Source organism: Centroberyx affinis, unplaced genomic scaffold (genome assembly GCF_046629955.1).
Source record: "Centroberyx affinis isolate AG114_WGS23_722 - 3 ecotype Tasmania unplaced genomic scaffold, CSIRO-AGI_Caff_v1 ptg007876l_1, whole genome shotgun sequence".
Lineage (NCBI taxonomy): Eukaryota > Metazoa > Chordata > Actinopteri > Beryciformes > Berycidae > Centroberyx > Centroberyx affinis.
The window spans coordinates 16,999-33,791 of record NW_027283951.1 but is presented as its reverse complement, the minus strand read 5'-3'; the positions used below and the strand labels follow the sequence as shown (position 1 = coordinate 33,791).

The 16,793-nt window shown below is 44.8% G+C and overlaps 1 pseudogene; it reads right to left on the bottom strand.

Moving 5' to 3' along the window:
• Window positions 1-32: 32 nt before the first annotated feature.
• Window positions 33-14,068, bottom strand: LOC139639864 (prosaposin receptor GPR37-like; annotated as a pseudogene).
• Between the last annotated feature and the right edge of the window lie 2,725 nt (window positions 14,069-16,793).

The following is a 16,793-nucleotide window of genomic DNA, read 5'->3' as shown; positions in this document are numbered from 1 at the left end:
TAAAATCTCCATCCCTGATGAAGAATGTCACTTTAGCAGTTGGAGCCGGCGGGGGTGTAGTTACTCAGCTCCCTGCGGATGGTGCTGAACGGCGACAGCTCCAACTCGGTGGTGCACTCGTGTTCGTTATCGTCGCTGGCCGTGGCCGAGGAGGGCGCGTGGTTACAGCAGCAGCAGCAACAGCAGCAGTCCAGGAAGGCCCTGCCGAGCGGGCGACACAGAGGAGCAGCAGCGCCGGCGTCACCGCGGCCCGACAGAAGAGCAGCAGCTGGGAGAGCAGGTGGAGGACGGACATGGTGTGCTCGGGGACCCCGGCCGCCATGTACGCGGAAACGATGTTGCAGATGTTCTCGGGCACCACGCAGGCGCCGTACACGATGGCCAGCGCCACCACCGTGCAGTTCATCTGGCTCTCCAGGCGGATCTGCTTCTTGTTGCTGCGCACGCTGGCCTGCTCGGCACGCCGGATCTTGCGCGCCGTCACCAGCGAGCACCCGATGGTGAAGAGGGTGGGGAGGCAGAAGTAGCAGCCGAAGCACCACCACAGCCGGGCGCCCTCGTAGGTCAGGCCCAGCACGTAGAGCATGTCAGGAAGTGAGGTCGATATCCTGATGATACAGCGTTCCACGGGAGGCTCGTCCGGGATTCCCGTGTCTTCCGCCACCAGCTGCCGGATGAGGAGCTCCGGGAGGGCCAATAGGAGAGCGCCGATCCAGATGACGGCCAGCTTGGCGGTGGTGGAGGTGCAGTTCTCGATCATCTCGTAGTACATCTGGACATTGGTGGCCGCACGGAAGCGGTCGATGCACAGAGCACACAGGGTGAAGGTGGTCACACCCAGAGACGCCACCTGTGGGAACAAGTAGACAAAGAGACATTCTTATAACATCATTCATCAAACACCTTATTCTTTGACCACAGTTAATGTACAGGTATCTGTCTAAGGGACTTCTTTAAACCTCTAATCAAAAGAAGCAAGCAAATAAAGTGTTAACCATTTATACTTCGGCTTATCTTATCATGGCAGTAAAGCTTCTTGAAATGCAACTAAGAGACTGAGACACAGAGAGAGGCTCTTATAGCATCATTCAGGCAGGGGTTCATGTCCATGTTGTAGTTACTACAGACACACAGTATTGGCATTGGTATTGGCCTTTGGGTGCACCTGACACTTGTGTAATTACAAACAATGGAACAATGGAACCACAATGGAAGGCTGTAAGCTGCTATTAACAGTGTGTGTGTAGCATCCCTCCCCGAGACCTGAATATGTGAATATTTGTGTGTGTATGTGTGTGTGTGAGAGAGAGAGAGAGAGAGAGAGAGAGAGAGAGAGAGAGAGAGAGAGAGAGAGAGAGGGAGAGAGGGAGAGAGAGAGAGAGAGAGAGAGAGTTAGACCCCCCACACATCCATACAGCTAAAGAGAGAGAGGACGAAAATGGGAAAGAGTAAGGGGAGGGAAGGTGGGAGGAGTTATTCACTGATAGAAAGCCATCATTGCTGCATTCATTAATTCAACGACAATGTTATTATTATTATCAACAAATCTCTTAAACATTCCACTTTCATGCTGTAATGTCTGTATGAAAAACATTTCTTGCATTTGCCTCCAAGTTATCCATGTAAAGAGTTTGCAAATGATCAGAAAGTGCACAAATTTACGCTTCTCAGCACGCTAAAGCATCTGGTGGATTAAGGCTCATTTGGCACCCTGTAAAAATATCCTGTACAGCTGGAGTGTGTGTGTATGTGTGTGTGTGTGTGTGTGTGTGGTGCTTGTACTTCTATACTTGTGAGAGCCAGTTTGATGGGGTTTTTTTTTTACTTTTGAAGTGAAGACATTTTTGTGACTTGCGGTCATTTTGAACTTCCTTCCTTCATCCCTCCTTGTTCTCCTCTCACTGTTCCACTCCTTTTCCACTCTCGACCATTTGCTTTCCTCCTTTGTCTGTCATCCTCACCTCCTCTTCCCACTGCCTACCTCTCGCTTCATCCCTCCATCCTTCATCCTCTCTCACCCTCTCCTATCTTTCTCCTTCTGTTTCACATTTGCTCTCTGCTTTTCATCTCTCTCCCTCTTTCCATCCTCCCTTTGCTTCTCCCTATACCTTTTTCTTCCTGTTTTCTTCCTTGCTTTATTCATACCTCTCCTCTATCCCCTTCCCTATACCTTCTCTCCCTGTGTCTCTCACTTATGGCTTCCCTTCTTATCCCTCCTTTCCTTGCTCTCTCCCTCCTTTCCTCTCTTCTTCTATTCCATCTACTTTCTCCCCTACGTCTCTCCCTCCTTCACTCCCTCCCTCCCTCCCTCCCTCCCTTCATCTCTGACTTAATTACAGCAGCCAGCTTCCCAGATGGCCCCAGTGAGGCACGGCTTTAGTGCTCTAAACACATACATCCTGGACAGATAGGGGATACACACACACTACAACATGTTCTGTCTGTGTGTCTGGGCCTGATACACACACACACAGCATAAGAGACGCATTCACACACACACACACACACACACACACACACACATTGACCCTGTGACACACACAGAGTCTTACCCAGGCTAATGAAGGGTGACCACACGGAACAGAGAGTGGTAAGTGGGGGAGACAAAGCACCAACAGGCTCCAGCACTCTGAACAATTAGCAGTGATGAATGTGACTGTGATGTGGACCCAGAGGCCTTATCACCTGCTGTCACGTCAAACTGTAACTACAGTCGTGCTGATATGTTTTGACAATTTAGTCAACTTTGCTGCAATAATAATTGCTGTGAGTGACTTATGGTGCGTTTGGTGCATTTATTGAAACTCATTTTTTTTTTATTCAAATGACTTTTTCTGTTTTCCATGAGGAACTTAATTTGTGCAGTGGACAGACAAGACAAATAAAGACAATTTTCAGGACATTATCGAGCAGCTTGGACTGGACAGAGTCAATAGATCTGGAAATAAATACATTTTAAAATCATGTTCTCCTATATTAATACCTCTTACTGCCTTGATTGCTTGGATTGCACATGCAGTCGAGTTTGAAGAAGTAGGTCATTCAAACTCGAAAGGCATTCTTAACTAACTATTTGACCACCAGAGAAGGTAAATCACAGCAAAGAATACAGGAAATTCCATCATGCTTAGCTGAAGTTGCAGGGATTGAATCTGGGTTTGTTTCTCAGAAATTTGCTTTGCATTATAAGGCCGTGCCACGTAATGTAGAAAATATGCTATTCATTTACCCAGGCCGCACATCGAACACACCATTTTACCACATAATCCATGCCATTCAATTTATTTGAATTGAAGTTTTTAAAAGCTCTTTAAAAGCTGAGCAAGTTTCATGACCTCAGGCTCTATTAAATCAATTGAAATCCCAGTCTATAATTGTTGATCTGAAAATACCCTCTTCTTCCTCTGCAACCATGCCACACCTATATTCCCATGCAACGAGGTGCTTGTATGGATACACACACACATACACATCGCCACATACACACACACAAACACCCCTCCGATACACACGGACAGGTGCTAGCATGCGGTGAATATTTCATGGCTTGGACAACAGGGCTGGAATGGCTTTAAAGGCTGTCACGGAGGAGCAGGCAAATGGGCTTTGATCAGAGTGGTGCGGTGGGGAGACAGGGCAGGGCGAACAAGCACAGCTTTGTACTGGAGGGGAGATGAGAGAGAGAGAGTCGGAGAGTCAGGCCTGGTGGGGTGATGGAGCGCCCTGCGGGGGGTGTGTGGGGAGGGGAGGGGGGCATGCAGATGAGGGAGAGACAGAACAAGAACGGGAGAGAGAAAAAGAGGAGCAATGGGAGAGTGGGAGAAACTGAGAATGAGAGCGAGAGACGATGGAGTGAAGAGAGGAACAACAGCACAAAAACACATCAGTGAGCGAGAGACAGTCCGAAGTGACAGGGAGAGAAATAAGCTGTGACATCTTCAGAATGATTAACAATGCTAATTTGGCATTTCCTCCGTACGCCAGCCTTGCCCCTGTCATGTTAACTTGTACCTGCTCCCAAGATGACAGGTCTGCTAGCCTCGGGGTTGGGAATGGTACTTTGAAAATGTTATCATTCAAAGATTACTATTTGTTTAAATCTGCAATGCAATTCACTGGAAAACCCAGACTAAATAAGAGAGTGATTTTTAGTTACTTTGGGGTTTCTGTGCCTGTAAAATCCCTAGAAATTGTTCAGTTAACACACACAGTGCAGTTAAATGAATGATTTGTAAATGTTAAGTGTTATTATTACATCTATATTATTATTTCCAATTTTAGATTTAATGCAACTTTTTTCTTTCAAATTTCTGGTTAATTAATCCAGCAAGTAATGAACTATAGTTTATCTGATTACTGTGTAAGGTATTACAATACAGTTTTTGTATTCCTATTATTGCAATACCATTACATATCATCCATTGCTTCGTCACATTGGCTAGCCTCCTATCTGAAAATAGCGTCAAAAAGGTACTAGTAAACATGATGACAAGGTGTGGTACATCTTCAAGGGATCTCAAGGGCTCAAAAAAACACAATAACGTCTCTCATCCACAACAAATCTTTTCCAGGCTCTGGCCTCTGATCTGCACGACAGGTGAGAGAAAGACATTTCCCCCGGTGCTGTTTTTAATAACGGCCCATTAACTTCCTGATTAAGGGTCCTGTGAGCCAGTGGCACAGAGGGCCTGTGTTATTAATTGGGGCTTAACGGGGACTGGTGGAGCCGCTATGGCCGTATTGTGTCTCCAGCCGCTGTCAGGGGTAATGGCTGTTATCAGGTGACGAATGGGCTCATGTGGAGACAGAACAACACACACACACACGCACACACACGCACACACACACACACACACACTCGAAGATAGTATGTAGGTGCACTTACACACACACAAAAGCAGGCATACATACACACACACAGACATTCAGACATTCACCATCAAACAATTACAATGCAGATGACAAAAATCATAGGATGAACACCCACACCCACACTCTCACTCACACACACACACATATACACACACAAACACACCTACACACACACACAGTCTAAATGAGCCAGGGAGACAAAGGGCTATTCCAGCTGAAGTCTTTTTCTAGGTTGGGTTTGTGTGACCCAGTGCAGGCTACACCAGACCATAACTCTAACCGGAAAGACCCTGTCACTGACAGCTACCATCAGTCTTACTGCTAGGCTGTGTGTCTGTGTGTGTCTGTGAAAGAAAGAGAGAGAGAGAGAGAGAGAGAGAGAGAGAGAGAGAGAGAGAGAGAGAGAGAGAGAGAGAGAGAGAGAGAGAGAGAATTGATATGGCATGCATGTGCGCATGCACGTGTGAGTGCATGCGCACATATTGGAGGGTGAATATTGGTATGTAGTAGGGCTGGGCGATATGGACCAAAAATCATATCTCGGTATTTTTAGGCTGAATGGCGATACACGATATATATCTCGGTATTTTCTACGAAGTGGGCTAAATGTTCAGTTGTAAGTCAAAGCCACATGTGAGATGTCACAAGCACTTTCATTAAAACAAGACTGTGATCAAAATAAAATGCAAAGACAGGGTTTCCTTCCCTGTTTTAGAACAGTCTGGTAAGTTCAGAAAATTACATCACTTTATTGTAATGCAGCCTTTAAAACCAGGAAAAGACAACACTTATGCCATATCACGATATTACGATATCCAAAATCTAAGACGATATCTAGTCTCATATCACGATATCGATATAATATTGATATATCGCCCAGCCCTAGTATGTAGGTGCATGCGTGTGAGTACAGGGGTGTGTGTGCATATAGGTAGGAGTGTGTATGTGTGTGTGAGTGCGTGCCTGCATATACCAGGTGTGTGTCAGATCAATGGATCATGGCAGACGCAGGGCTAAATCTATCCTTGTGAGCCGATGGTAACTCCTCTGACGATGTTAGAACACAAATAGAACTTGAAATGCCACGGCTTCCTCTCTCTATGTGTTAAAGTATCTCTCCTCTCCTGTTCTCTCCTCTCCTCTCCTCTTCTCTTCTTCTACTGCTTTCTGTCTCAGTCTCTCACAGTATGTCTGAGGCAGTTTCTTATGGACAATAAATTCTCTTCCATTAAATTATATCCTGACCTGTGGCAGATTTCCCCAGGACTTTCAAAAAAATCATTCTATTCTCAGTGTACAGTGGCTGGTGGCAAGTCCTGTTCTAGGTCATTGCTTCCTGTCTGTAGGTGTTATGTCTGAGGCGATGCCAAATGCAGTCGCTCTCATCCTCTGTTCCAGTGGTCCTCAAATCCAGTCCCTGGGGTCCAGAGTGCTGCTGGTTTTTCTCTTCGACCAGGTAATTTTCATTCTAGCTGTCTGATCAGGGACTGATTTGGACCTGAGATGACAGATGAATGCAATTAACAAAATGGCAGAATCGAAAACCAGCAGTACTCTGGCCCCCAAGGACCAGATTTGAGGACCACTGCTCTATTCTATTCTATTCTATTCTATTCTATTCTATTCTATTCTATTCTATTCTATTCTATTCTACCACATGCCGGTTTCTGCTCTGCTTTTCTGGGCTTGCATGAATGTGTGAGACAATGTAAGTTTGGACCATAACAACTGCTATACTATTCTGTTCTGCTCATACCATAATGTGATATGATGTAGCCTATTTATTCTATTCCGATCACACTCTGTTATATTTTATTCTGTTCTGTTCTATTTCATTCTATTCTGCACATGAGCTGTCGTGATCCGCTGCTCTGTTCCCTTCTGTTCTCTGCGTATCTGCCACTGATATGCTGTTCTATTCAATTCCATTTCACAAACATGCCTAATTCCTAATGGCAATCGTCGGCTGTATTCCAGTGAATATTCTGTATTTACGTGCATAATTACCAATTTGGCTAATTGCATCCAACAGCTAGGCTAATCTTTGCTTTATGCGGTTGTTGTGTGGTCTTGTCTCATCATACAAAACACGATCTACTCATCAACGGACAAAGAGCTGACTGAATGGACTAACCATCATCCATTATGTAGAGCCGTTAATTATATACGCTGAATAATTTACATATCTTCCAATTAACTATCATTCGTGTGCCTATTAGACAAGCTGAGTAATGGAGAGTTCACGCGATCTGTGTGAGCATGTGCCCTCACACAGTGTGTGGGTAAGAGCGTGTGTGTACTTGCACACAAGAATGTGTTGTTTATATGTGCATTGAGTGTGTGTTTGCATGCACGTAGGTGTGTATTCAGTGTGTAGATGTGCACAAGTGTGTGTGTGTGTGTGTGTGTGTGTGTGTGTGAGGCCTCCCCCCATGGCTTGTTTCTAATCACAGAGAGCTGATGCAGGGAGAGACAGAGGGAGACAGACAGAGACAGAGAGAGAGAGAGAGAGAGAGAGAGAGAGAGAGAGAGAGAGAGAGAGAGAGAGAGAGAGAGATACAGAGAGAGTAACAGCCACGGGCAGTGATCAGTGGAGAGAAGGCCATCCCACCCATCTGGAAGATCAGCACACCCAACTGACTTTGTGTGTGTGTGTGTGTGTGTGTGACCGTGTGTATGCATGTATATGTGTGAGAGAGAGAATAAGTGTGTGTGTCCTTACCTACAGGCTAGATAGTTAGCTGGATAGCTAGATAGACAGATAGATAGATACAGGGGGTGGACAAAATAACAACAACAAATATCTAATAAGGAGTAAGACCATTGTTTGCCTTCAGAACAGCTTCAGTTCTCCTTGGAGTGCGTCATACAAGTCCTGAACTGTGTGGGATATCTGACCATTCTTCAAGAAGGAAAGCCTCAAGTTTTTTTGAAATATGAAGGAGTTGGAAATCTGCTTTGCACCTTGCGCTCCAGAGCTTCTCATAAAGGTTCAAAGACGTTTAGATCTGGTGATTGGGGAGGCCATGGAAGGCATTTCATTTCATCCTGGTGTGCATGAGAGCATCTCTTGAATCTGTTTAGCAGTGTGTACGGGGGCGTTATCATCTCAGAATATGGGAACATCATGAGGGAAGTGTTTGCACCACAGGCTGATTTAGTGTGGTGTTTCGTCTATCTTTTTCCAAACCCTGTAGATAGGAACAAGAGAATGTGAGGAACAGAGAGAGAGCTTACAAAAGAAACAGAGAGGGTGAACGACTCTCAGTCAATGAGGATTTGTCACATGGCTTTCTGTCTGATTGGTTGTGGGAGTTTGCATTTCGTTTTATTAGATGAAATGTGTGTCCGGATAATAGATCTGGTCGAAATAATTGAAACAGTATGTGTGTGTGTGTGTGTGTGTGTGTGTGTGTGTGTGTGTATGTGCGCGTGCGTGTGAGTTGGACCAGTGTATTGTCTGTGTGTGTGTGTGTGTGAATGTGTCAAGCTGATGTATGTCTTGCCATTACCACCAATTTCAACACAATACACTGGTCCACCTCTGGCCCTCGGTGGCTCCATGCAGCCCTGTTCCCATCTCTCTCTCTCTCTCTCTCTCTCTCGCTCTCTCTCCCCAGCCTCTTTCTTTCTCTGTCTCAATAGTCTGTCTCTCTTTCTCTGAAAAGCCCAGCCTGTCTCTCTCTCTCTCTCTCTCTGCCTGCTGAAGCCCACTGTAGCATAGCAAAGGCAGCCTACAGTATCTACAGGGTCTGGTGCAGCACACTAGAGGCCAAATGCATACGGACAAAATGTATGCATATGCTAGACTATAGCAGCCTATTAGGTCTCATTAGAGTTTCATATGATGGTAACAGTTATAGATGTATGCATGTGATTAACATCCTTTTTTCAACTATCTTAGTTTTTATTCTAGCAAGAGTAAATAGGTTTATATATTGTCACCCAAATCACACAGTATTTTGAAATAAGAATAACACACACCTCAGATGATAAATTAGACCTACAGATGTACTATCAATCAACAGGCTATTAATACAATGTATTTGGTGCGTAATGGCTGTGCGTAACAATGATGATTATTGGTGTTTATGTCCAAACTAGGTCAAATAGGAGTGTGCACACATCCATTTCTGGCTATTTGTCTGGCTATTTATGGGATGGTAATTATGGTCATTAGGCGCTTGTATATGCATACAGTTTCACAATGATTGAGATTTATAAAATGGTACAATGCATGACAAAAAGACTGTCTATGCATGTTTTGAATTTAGAAATCTACACAGTGTTGTAGATCTGGCCCTAGGACTTTTTCAGCTACCTCATTATTCGACAAGATGATGCGGGGTTTCTATCTCGGCTTAGAGCATATCATGATCATAATTATTGACGTCACTGTTCACCATTGTGCCCTTGCCTTGTGCTCAGTTGGTGATTAGTAAGCATCTCTTTATTTAGGGGTAATGAGCCAAAAAGTTTTAGAACCTCTGTGCTACAGCAGCGTAGCTCTGAATGAACCCTGACAAATGACCTAATTTTCCCTGTGGCTTATAAAATGCTTACTGCAATGTTTGTGAAATAATTTGTTATTTTAACCTATTTTCAAGTATTATCCTAACCCATTTCCAGGTGCAAAAAGCAATTATTGCCCATTAGTTTAGCCTAAATTTGCTGCACTGTGTTAAGGGGCCATCTGCATTGAGAGTAGGGGGAACTTTCTCCACAGTGAAACAGACTGAGGTAACTGAGGTATTGCAGGCTTGCTGTACCCCACATTGGCTATCTTTTGAAGCATCCCTACCATTTTCCTGCGATGCTTTCTTGCTTCTCACACCAAAAAAGTGCCACTTTCTCTTTGAAGTTTGGAAAATCTCCCATTGTAGCCACTAATACTGAATAAAACAGTGTTTACTGAAGGCAGCACCATGTGGAGCCTCCTCTCTCAGCTGACACTGATACATTATCTATACCACCTTAGCTATGCTCTTATCTCTGTGTATGGTGGATCTGTGGATTTGTGTCTGCACGTGTGTGTGAACACGCATGCATGTACGTATGTGTTTGTGTGAGTGTGCTTGTGTGTATGTATGTGTGTGTGTCTTTGAGTGATAGTGCCTGCAGGTGTGTATGTGTGTATAAGCAAACATGTGTGCAGCTGACTGTGTGTGTGAGTGTGTGCTTCTGTATAAGCACACACACACACACACACACACACACACACACACACACACGTACATACATAAGTCATGCTGTGCTGAATTATAGAATCACCTAGAAGTCAGTCTGCATCAGAGTCTGTATGGTTTAATGTCAAATTAAAATTGTTTGTGTGGTTAAAATGTATGTTAATAAATGTTTGTGTGTGTGTGTGTGTGTGTGTGTTTATGTGTGTGTGGGTTAGGGTTCATTGTTCCAGGCCAAATGTTGATATCCCCTGTGACTGAATTTGGGTTAAGTGAAGAATATAGTCATTCCACAGGGTGAATGTCTCCGTGTGTATGTGTGTGTGTGAGAGAGTATGTGTGTGTGTGTGTTTCACAGAATGCTCCATGGGGAGAGAGAGAGCCCCAGGCTGCATTACTCACGCCCTGATCTGACACACGCACACATACACATTCAGGCCGCCGTGCACAGACAGGCCCCAATGCACGTCCTGAAAAATATACACTCTAAAATGCATGTGCACACGCATAGTAAACACACAGAAATACACAAATACCACTCCTCCCCAAAACACACACACAAACACACATACTCTTCCATACAGAGTAGCCACATAGTCTATGCCTTGGAGGCGTGTTCCTGCAGTCCTCAGCACAGCAGCAACCTAATATCGCTCCTATAGATTCTCCAACACTCTTCTATACAAGTCAGTTCCCACAGGTTCTTAAGTTATATTCTGTTGTCTTTGGGTAGCTCAGGTGCACTAACATCGCCAGGGGGTTTGTTTCCCACTGAGGCCACCTACGCTTAAAATATATGCACTCTGTGCACTGTAAGGTGCTTACAATGTATGCAACAGATGGCAAATATGATGTTGCACATTGTTTTATCTGTGGCCAGTGAAGACTGAGGCAAGCAAGAGGGCATTGAGTAGCAGAAAGGAGATAGGCACTGTCTACTTTTTATCGATTTGTGAAACCTAGTTGGGGTGGTGGTGGTTGGGAGGGGAGGTGGTATTGTGGTTTGGCCACCGCAAATAAATATATATATGGGAGGAAACTCTGTAAGTAGCCCTCAGCCTTTACAGCTTGTGACCCCAACAAACAAAGAGATGCCTACACATACCCCCTGATGTTGGGGAACATGGCCAGGTTATGACACCAATCAATGATTGATATTTCCCCAGTGCGGGCTATCTTTCTTGTATAACCACTGGAGGAACCACTGTATAACCTAGAGGCTGCAAACCACTATTTCTAAAGACAAAGCATTTCTTGGTCTTGGAATTACTAATGTCCATCTCACACTATGGTTGAAAATTAGTCACAGTATGATGATGATGTAGCTCCACCAACTGGTCTTCACATCTGGCTGTAATGAGATTACTGAAAATGTCTTTTAAACAGAGTGAAAATTATAACAAGTCATTAGTGTTGCTACACATGAAGTGAAAACGTAAAACTCCCACCCTCAAAATTACTCACAATGAGAATCTTTTGAGCCAAAACTGAGGCTACATCATGAAGGCAGTACCATGATAATATGTCTGTATATTAGAAATACATTTATCTCATTCATATTATCAGCTTGTGGCCCTTCAAAATGAGGCAGCTAAAACCCCTATAGGTTGACAAGCACTGCTCAGTACAGAGGCATTAGTCTTTGGTTGAATCTGACACCTGTGTAATTACAATGGCCACACAATGAGAAGGATGGTATAAAAAACCTGTCTAAGGCATCCCTCCCCGACACCTGAATGTAAGTGTGTGTCTCCGTATGTGTGAAGGACAGACAGAGACACAAGGAGAGAGAGAGAGAGAGAGAGAGAGAGAGAGAGAGAGAGAGAGTGTCTGTGACCTTGTTTTTTGAGCGTACTTATGGGTAACACAAGCAACAGGAGAAAGGGTATTTCTGTTGTATGTGAGTGAGAGTGGATGGGAGACAGCAGGATATTGCCTTACATCCTGTTTTGTGTGTGTGCGTGTGTGTGTGTGTGTGTGTGTGTGTGTGTGTGTGTGTGTGTGTGTGTAGGTGTGTGTCTGGTCTGCATGCCTTGAGGGATAGGTGAGGCTCCCTCTCTCTCCAGCAGCAGGTGTACAAGGGACAAACAGAGTGTCCTTGTTAGCTGAGGTGACACCCTAGCCCTGCCTGTGTGCTGCTGGTCAGTCAGGGGTTACAGTAAAACTCAGCACCTGATGTCCTTAACGCCACCTTTCCAGGCAGCGTGGATGGGGAATTCCCCAAACAATTACTACCAAACATAGTGTTTCACTGCACTGTCATTCCCAAACGTTCAATAGGTTAGGCCTATTAACATTAATGAAGTGATCATTTTCTTGCAAGGTGGATGATGTTATTGACATTGGTTGCGTCCAATTTGCTAATTGCCATCCCTGCAGAAGGCAATATTGCACATGTACCGTGCTTCAAAGCATAACTGTTAACATTTCCACTAAAGTGGAAATTAAATGTCCCTAAGCCATTGAAATCCCCATTGACATCCAATGAAGCTATTATGTATTTCTGATGTTATTAAATTCTTTATGAAAGCAACATGTTGAGTATAATAAAACAGAACAGCACAAAACAAAACAAAACAAAACACAACAGAATAGAATAGAATAGAATGGAACAGAAACAGAATAGAATAGAACATAGCTGGGTAGAAGCAGAATTGAATAGAATAGAATAGAATAGAATAGAACAGGACAGGACAGGACAGGACAGCACAGCACAATCGAATAGAATAGAATAGAATAGAATAGAACAGGACAGGACAGGACAGCCCACACAGCACAGCACAGCACAGCACAGCACAATCGAATAGAATAGAATAGAATAGAATAGAATAGGACAGGACAGGACAGGACAGGACAGGACAGGACAGCACAGCACAGCACAGCACAGCACAGCACAGAACAGAACAGAAGCAGAATAGAATAGAATAGAATAGAATAGAATAGAATAGAATTACCTCCACATAGGGCACCACTTTGCAGGTGAATTCCCCCAGCAGCCAGGACTTGGTCAGCTCGTGGAAAACCACCATCGGCAGACAGAAGAAGATGAGCACAAAATCCCAGACGGCCAAGTTGGCCAGCAGAGAGTTGGAGATGCTCTTCATGTAATAGTTCTGGCACACGATGCACAGGATGGCGATGTTTCCCGCTATCCCCACCAGGAAAATAACCCCGGAGACGCATGTGATCGCGTATGCGCCGTAAGTCTCACTCGTCACCGGATAAAAGGGGTTCTTGATCTCGTCCCCGAAGTCCTGCGAATTGGGAGGGGTCATCGGCGTGGCATCCCAGGGGTTCTCCTCCCTGAAAGTGAAGAACTCGGTCCTCCTGGTGAAGAGGTCAAAGGGCAGGTCGGTGGAGGTGAGGGCCACCGGCTTGGGAATGGGTTCCCACGGCGACGCATGAGGCTGAGCCAAAACCACTGAGCTTTTGTTCAGCCGGTTTCTCCCCCTCTTCCACGCTTTCTTCTGCTCGTCTTTTGTGCCTCTCTTACGCCTGTCGCTCTCCCCCTGACCCCCTCCTCCTCTCCAGCCCATTGAAGAGGGCTTAGCCGCATTGTGGTGTCCACCTGCTGGCGTCCCCGTACTACTAAGACCGCCATTCAACTTTCTCCTCTTATTATGGTGACGCGTCGGGTCCCAATGCGGGGCGGCGTTGGGATCCTCCATGGGTGTCACAGTCCTATTTAAGTCGCGTTTGTTGTGTCCGATTCGCCTCGTTTCTCCTGCAATTACCCTTTTCCATGGGTGAGAGGAGTTAAAGGTCCCTCTGGGAATTGCCCGGTGCGCCTGCGGTTCCACCGAGGACGCACCTGTGGCGTATCCCGGCGAGAGCGCACGGTCTCGGGCTTTATTTTGGGGGCTCTCCCGGAGAGACCCATGGAAGGTCCTGGTATAGTATGTGTTGTTGTTGTTTTCGTATTTAGTTCGTATGTCTCCATTATTTCTCAGAGATAATAACACGTGTGCATGGGCTAATAACACGAATAACGTCCTCGGCGGCAGAATCTGCATGGTCCAGGTATGATTGAGCGCAGATATAATCCTCACAAGTGCATCCTCGTATCTCTCTCGCAGTGCAGGGATACTCTCCCATTCAGTCAACACCCATGTTGGCAATAGCAGCTGGAGAGCTCACCGTCTCAAGAAAAGATCCACATATCCGTCACATGAGCTTTGCAAACTTGTACGGCATATTCCAATTCTGTGTCACCCAGTGTGTACTGCAGCTGCGGCAGCGTAGTCTCTCCAACGCGAGCCAAGCCGCTGCTCTTCCCGCCTCTCCTCTCGGATTCAGTCCTGCTTCCAAAGTCTTGCCATTACCGAGCAAGACAGCAATTCAAAGTCCGGATCCAAAGAGATAGACGAAGAGAGAGGGGAAAAACACTGCATTCGAAATAGTCTCCTCGCAAAATTGTTGCACATCCATGCGATACGCGCACAATCAGCACAGCATCCAGTTTCCTTGTGGGGATAATAGCATCCAAAAAGACACTGTGGGTTCTGTGTGTGTTTTAGTTTAGTGGGTTGGGTCGGCTGGAAGCAGCAGCAGCGTCAATGCGGTGCAGATCGGGTAAAGCCCACTAGATTGTGATGTACGGGAGTAGAGAGAGAGAGAGAAAGAGAGAGTGTGTGTGTGAGAGAGAGAGAGAGAAAGAGAGAGAGAGAGAGAGAGAGGAGGGGTGAAAATCGCTCGGTCCCCTCTCAGATTCTCGTCCCTTCCTCCTCTCCGTCCAGCGTCTCCTCTCCTCTCCTTTCTCCTCGGATAGGACCGTGCGCTAGAAGAAAATGGACTCCCCTGGCGGCTAACCCCGATCTGTCACTCCTCATCCATCACGGAGCATCCAGCAGCCCTGAAGCGGAGTATACGGCTACAGTCCCCCCGGCAGACAAGCCAACCACGCCCGACAGACGTGCTAATAAATATATTACCCAGGCGGTAATTTTTACGCACAGGCGGCGCTGCAATATCGACAAGCGTGCAGCCACACTAATCAGGCATACTGCCGAAGATATCCATCTTAACAGCTCATTCAATCTATTGTTGAGTCTTTAAATCTTATTTTTCTAAAAGCAAGTGAAAATAAAACGCCATTGGTATGAGGTCATTTCATTAGTTTTAAATCTAAATCAACTTGTTTAAAGAATTGTCATGAATAAGGGTGACATTATTACTGGAATGCGATTAGCCTTGTTCTGCAGACAAGTGAAAAAAGGGGAATTATCTCACCCATAAGCATATTTTTTCCACTTTTAAGAAAAATAAGATTTAAAGGAGACCAAAAGACCTTTGCATTTCCCCCCCCCCTATATTATTGATGTACTGCTGCAAGCACCGCTCTTTCTGCAGGACAAGAGATCATTTGCTTTCTGAATGATCTAACCTTTGAGAGCAGTGGGGTTATTTCAAATGAGAGCTGAGGATATGGACATTGATTGTGGCTGATTCAATAGCTGAACGCAGACATAACTGCACCATATATCCATAAAAATATCTTTGTAGGTGCAGAAACCATGTTCAATTAGGCTTATCAAATAGATATTTACAAAACCTATGAAACTATTATAAGCTTTATGAACAGGCCATAAAACATAGATCTGTAATGGTTTCATGAAATCTGAAGTTGAACTTGCATAAGTGAGCTGTGTCTTTGCCAAGTTACTCAACAGAAACAAATTGTTTCCAGCACAGGGGCAAGACAGGACATGCTCAGTGAGAGCTCAGAGGAACATTAACTAGTCAAAGAGGAAATACATTTCACAGATTGACAGTTTAATGTGAGCTCATTCTGTACCTCGAACACAGTGTGGATATTAATAATAATAAATCAAAATACAGTATAATTAAAGGCACAATTTGTCTGTCTATCCATCTGTGCATCTATCTATCTATCTATCTATCTATCTATCTATCTATCTATCTATCTATCTATCTATTTATCTACCTATTTATATATTTATCTAGTTGCACTGTGTATGGCCTATATAAGCATTTATGATATAGTGGGTGCCTACACTAATCAATTCGAAGCCTGTTCATAAATATACAAAGACACACACAAACACACTACAGCCTGTGGCTAAGTACTGTATGTGTCCAGTAGAGATACAGCAAGTCAATAATTCAAGAGACTCTCAGGACTAAATGAAATGAGCACATTATGCCTCAAGTGCTGTTTGTGGACCTTTCACACTCCGGTCCAGTCTCACCACACTCTGCAGTCTTTATGTGGGCAAATAGGAAGGCGGACACTTTCTCTGAAACACATAAGCAAAGATGTTCACATGCAACACATGCTGAAATGGGTACACACACACACACACACACACAGACAAACACACACACACACACACACACACATATTATGCACCACACCATACTTTGAGCAGACCACACACTCTGCAGGCTGTATAACAGACAAACATTCCTGTACCAGTGGGTATTAATAAACACACATACACACATACAAGAAAGCATGCATTCAGACACACAAGCATGCACAGACATGCACACATATACTCACACAGACACACACACACACAAGCATGTGCACTCACGCAGATAGACATAAACATACATATAAACATTGTAAACAGAACAGTTTGGCAGTAATACTCAATACTGGTATGTGTGTATGTTTGTTTGTTTGTGTGTGTGTGTGTGTGTGTGTGTGTGTGTGTGTGTGTGTGTGTGTGTGTGTGTTCCAGAAAACATATGCAGGTGCTGAGAGGGAGAGAG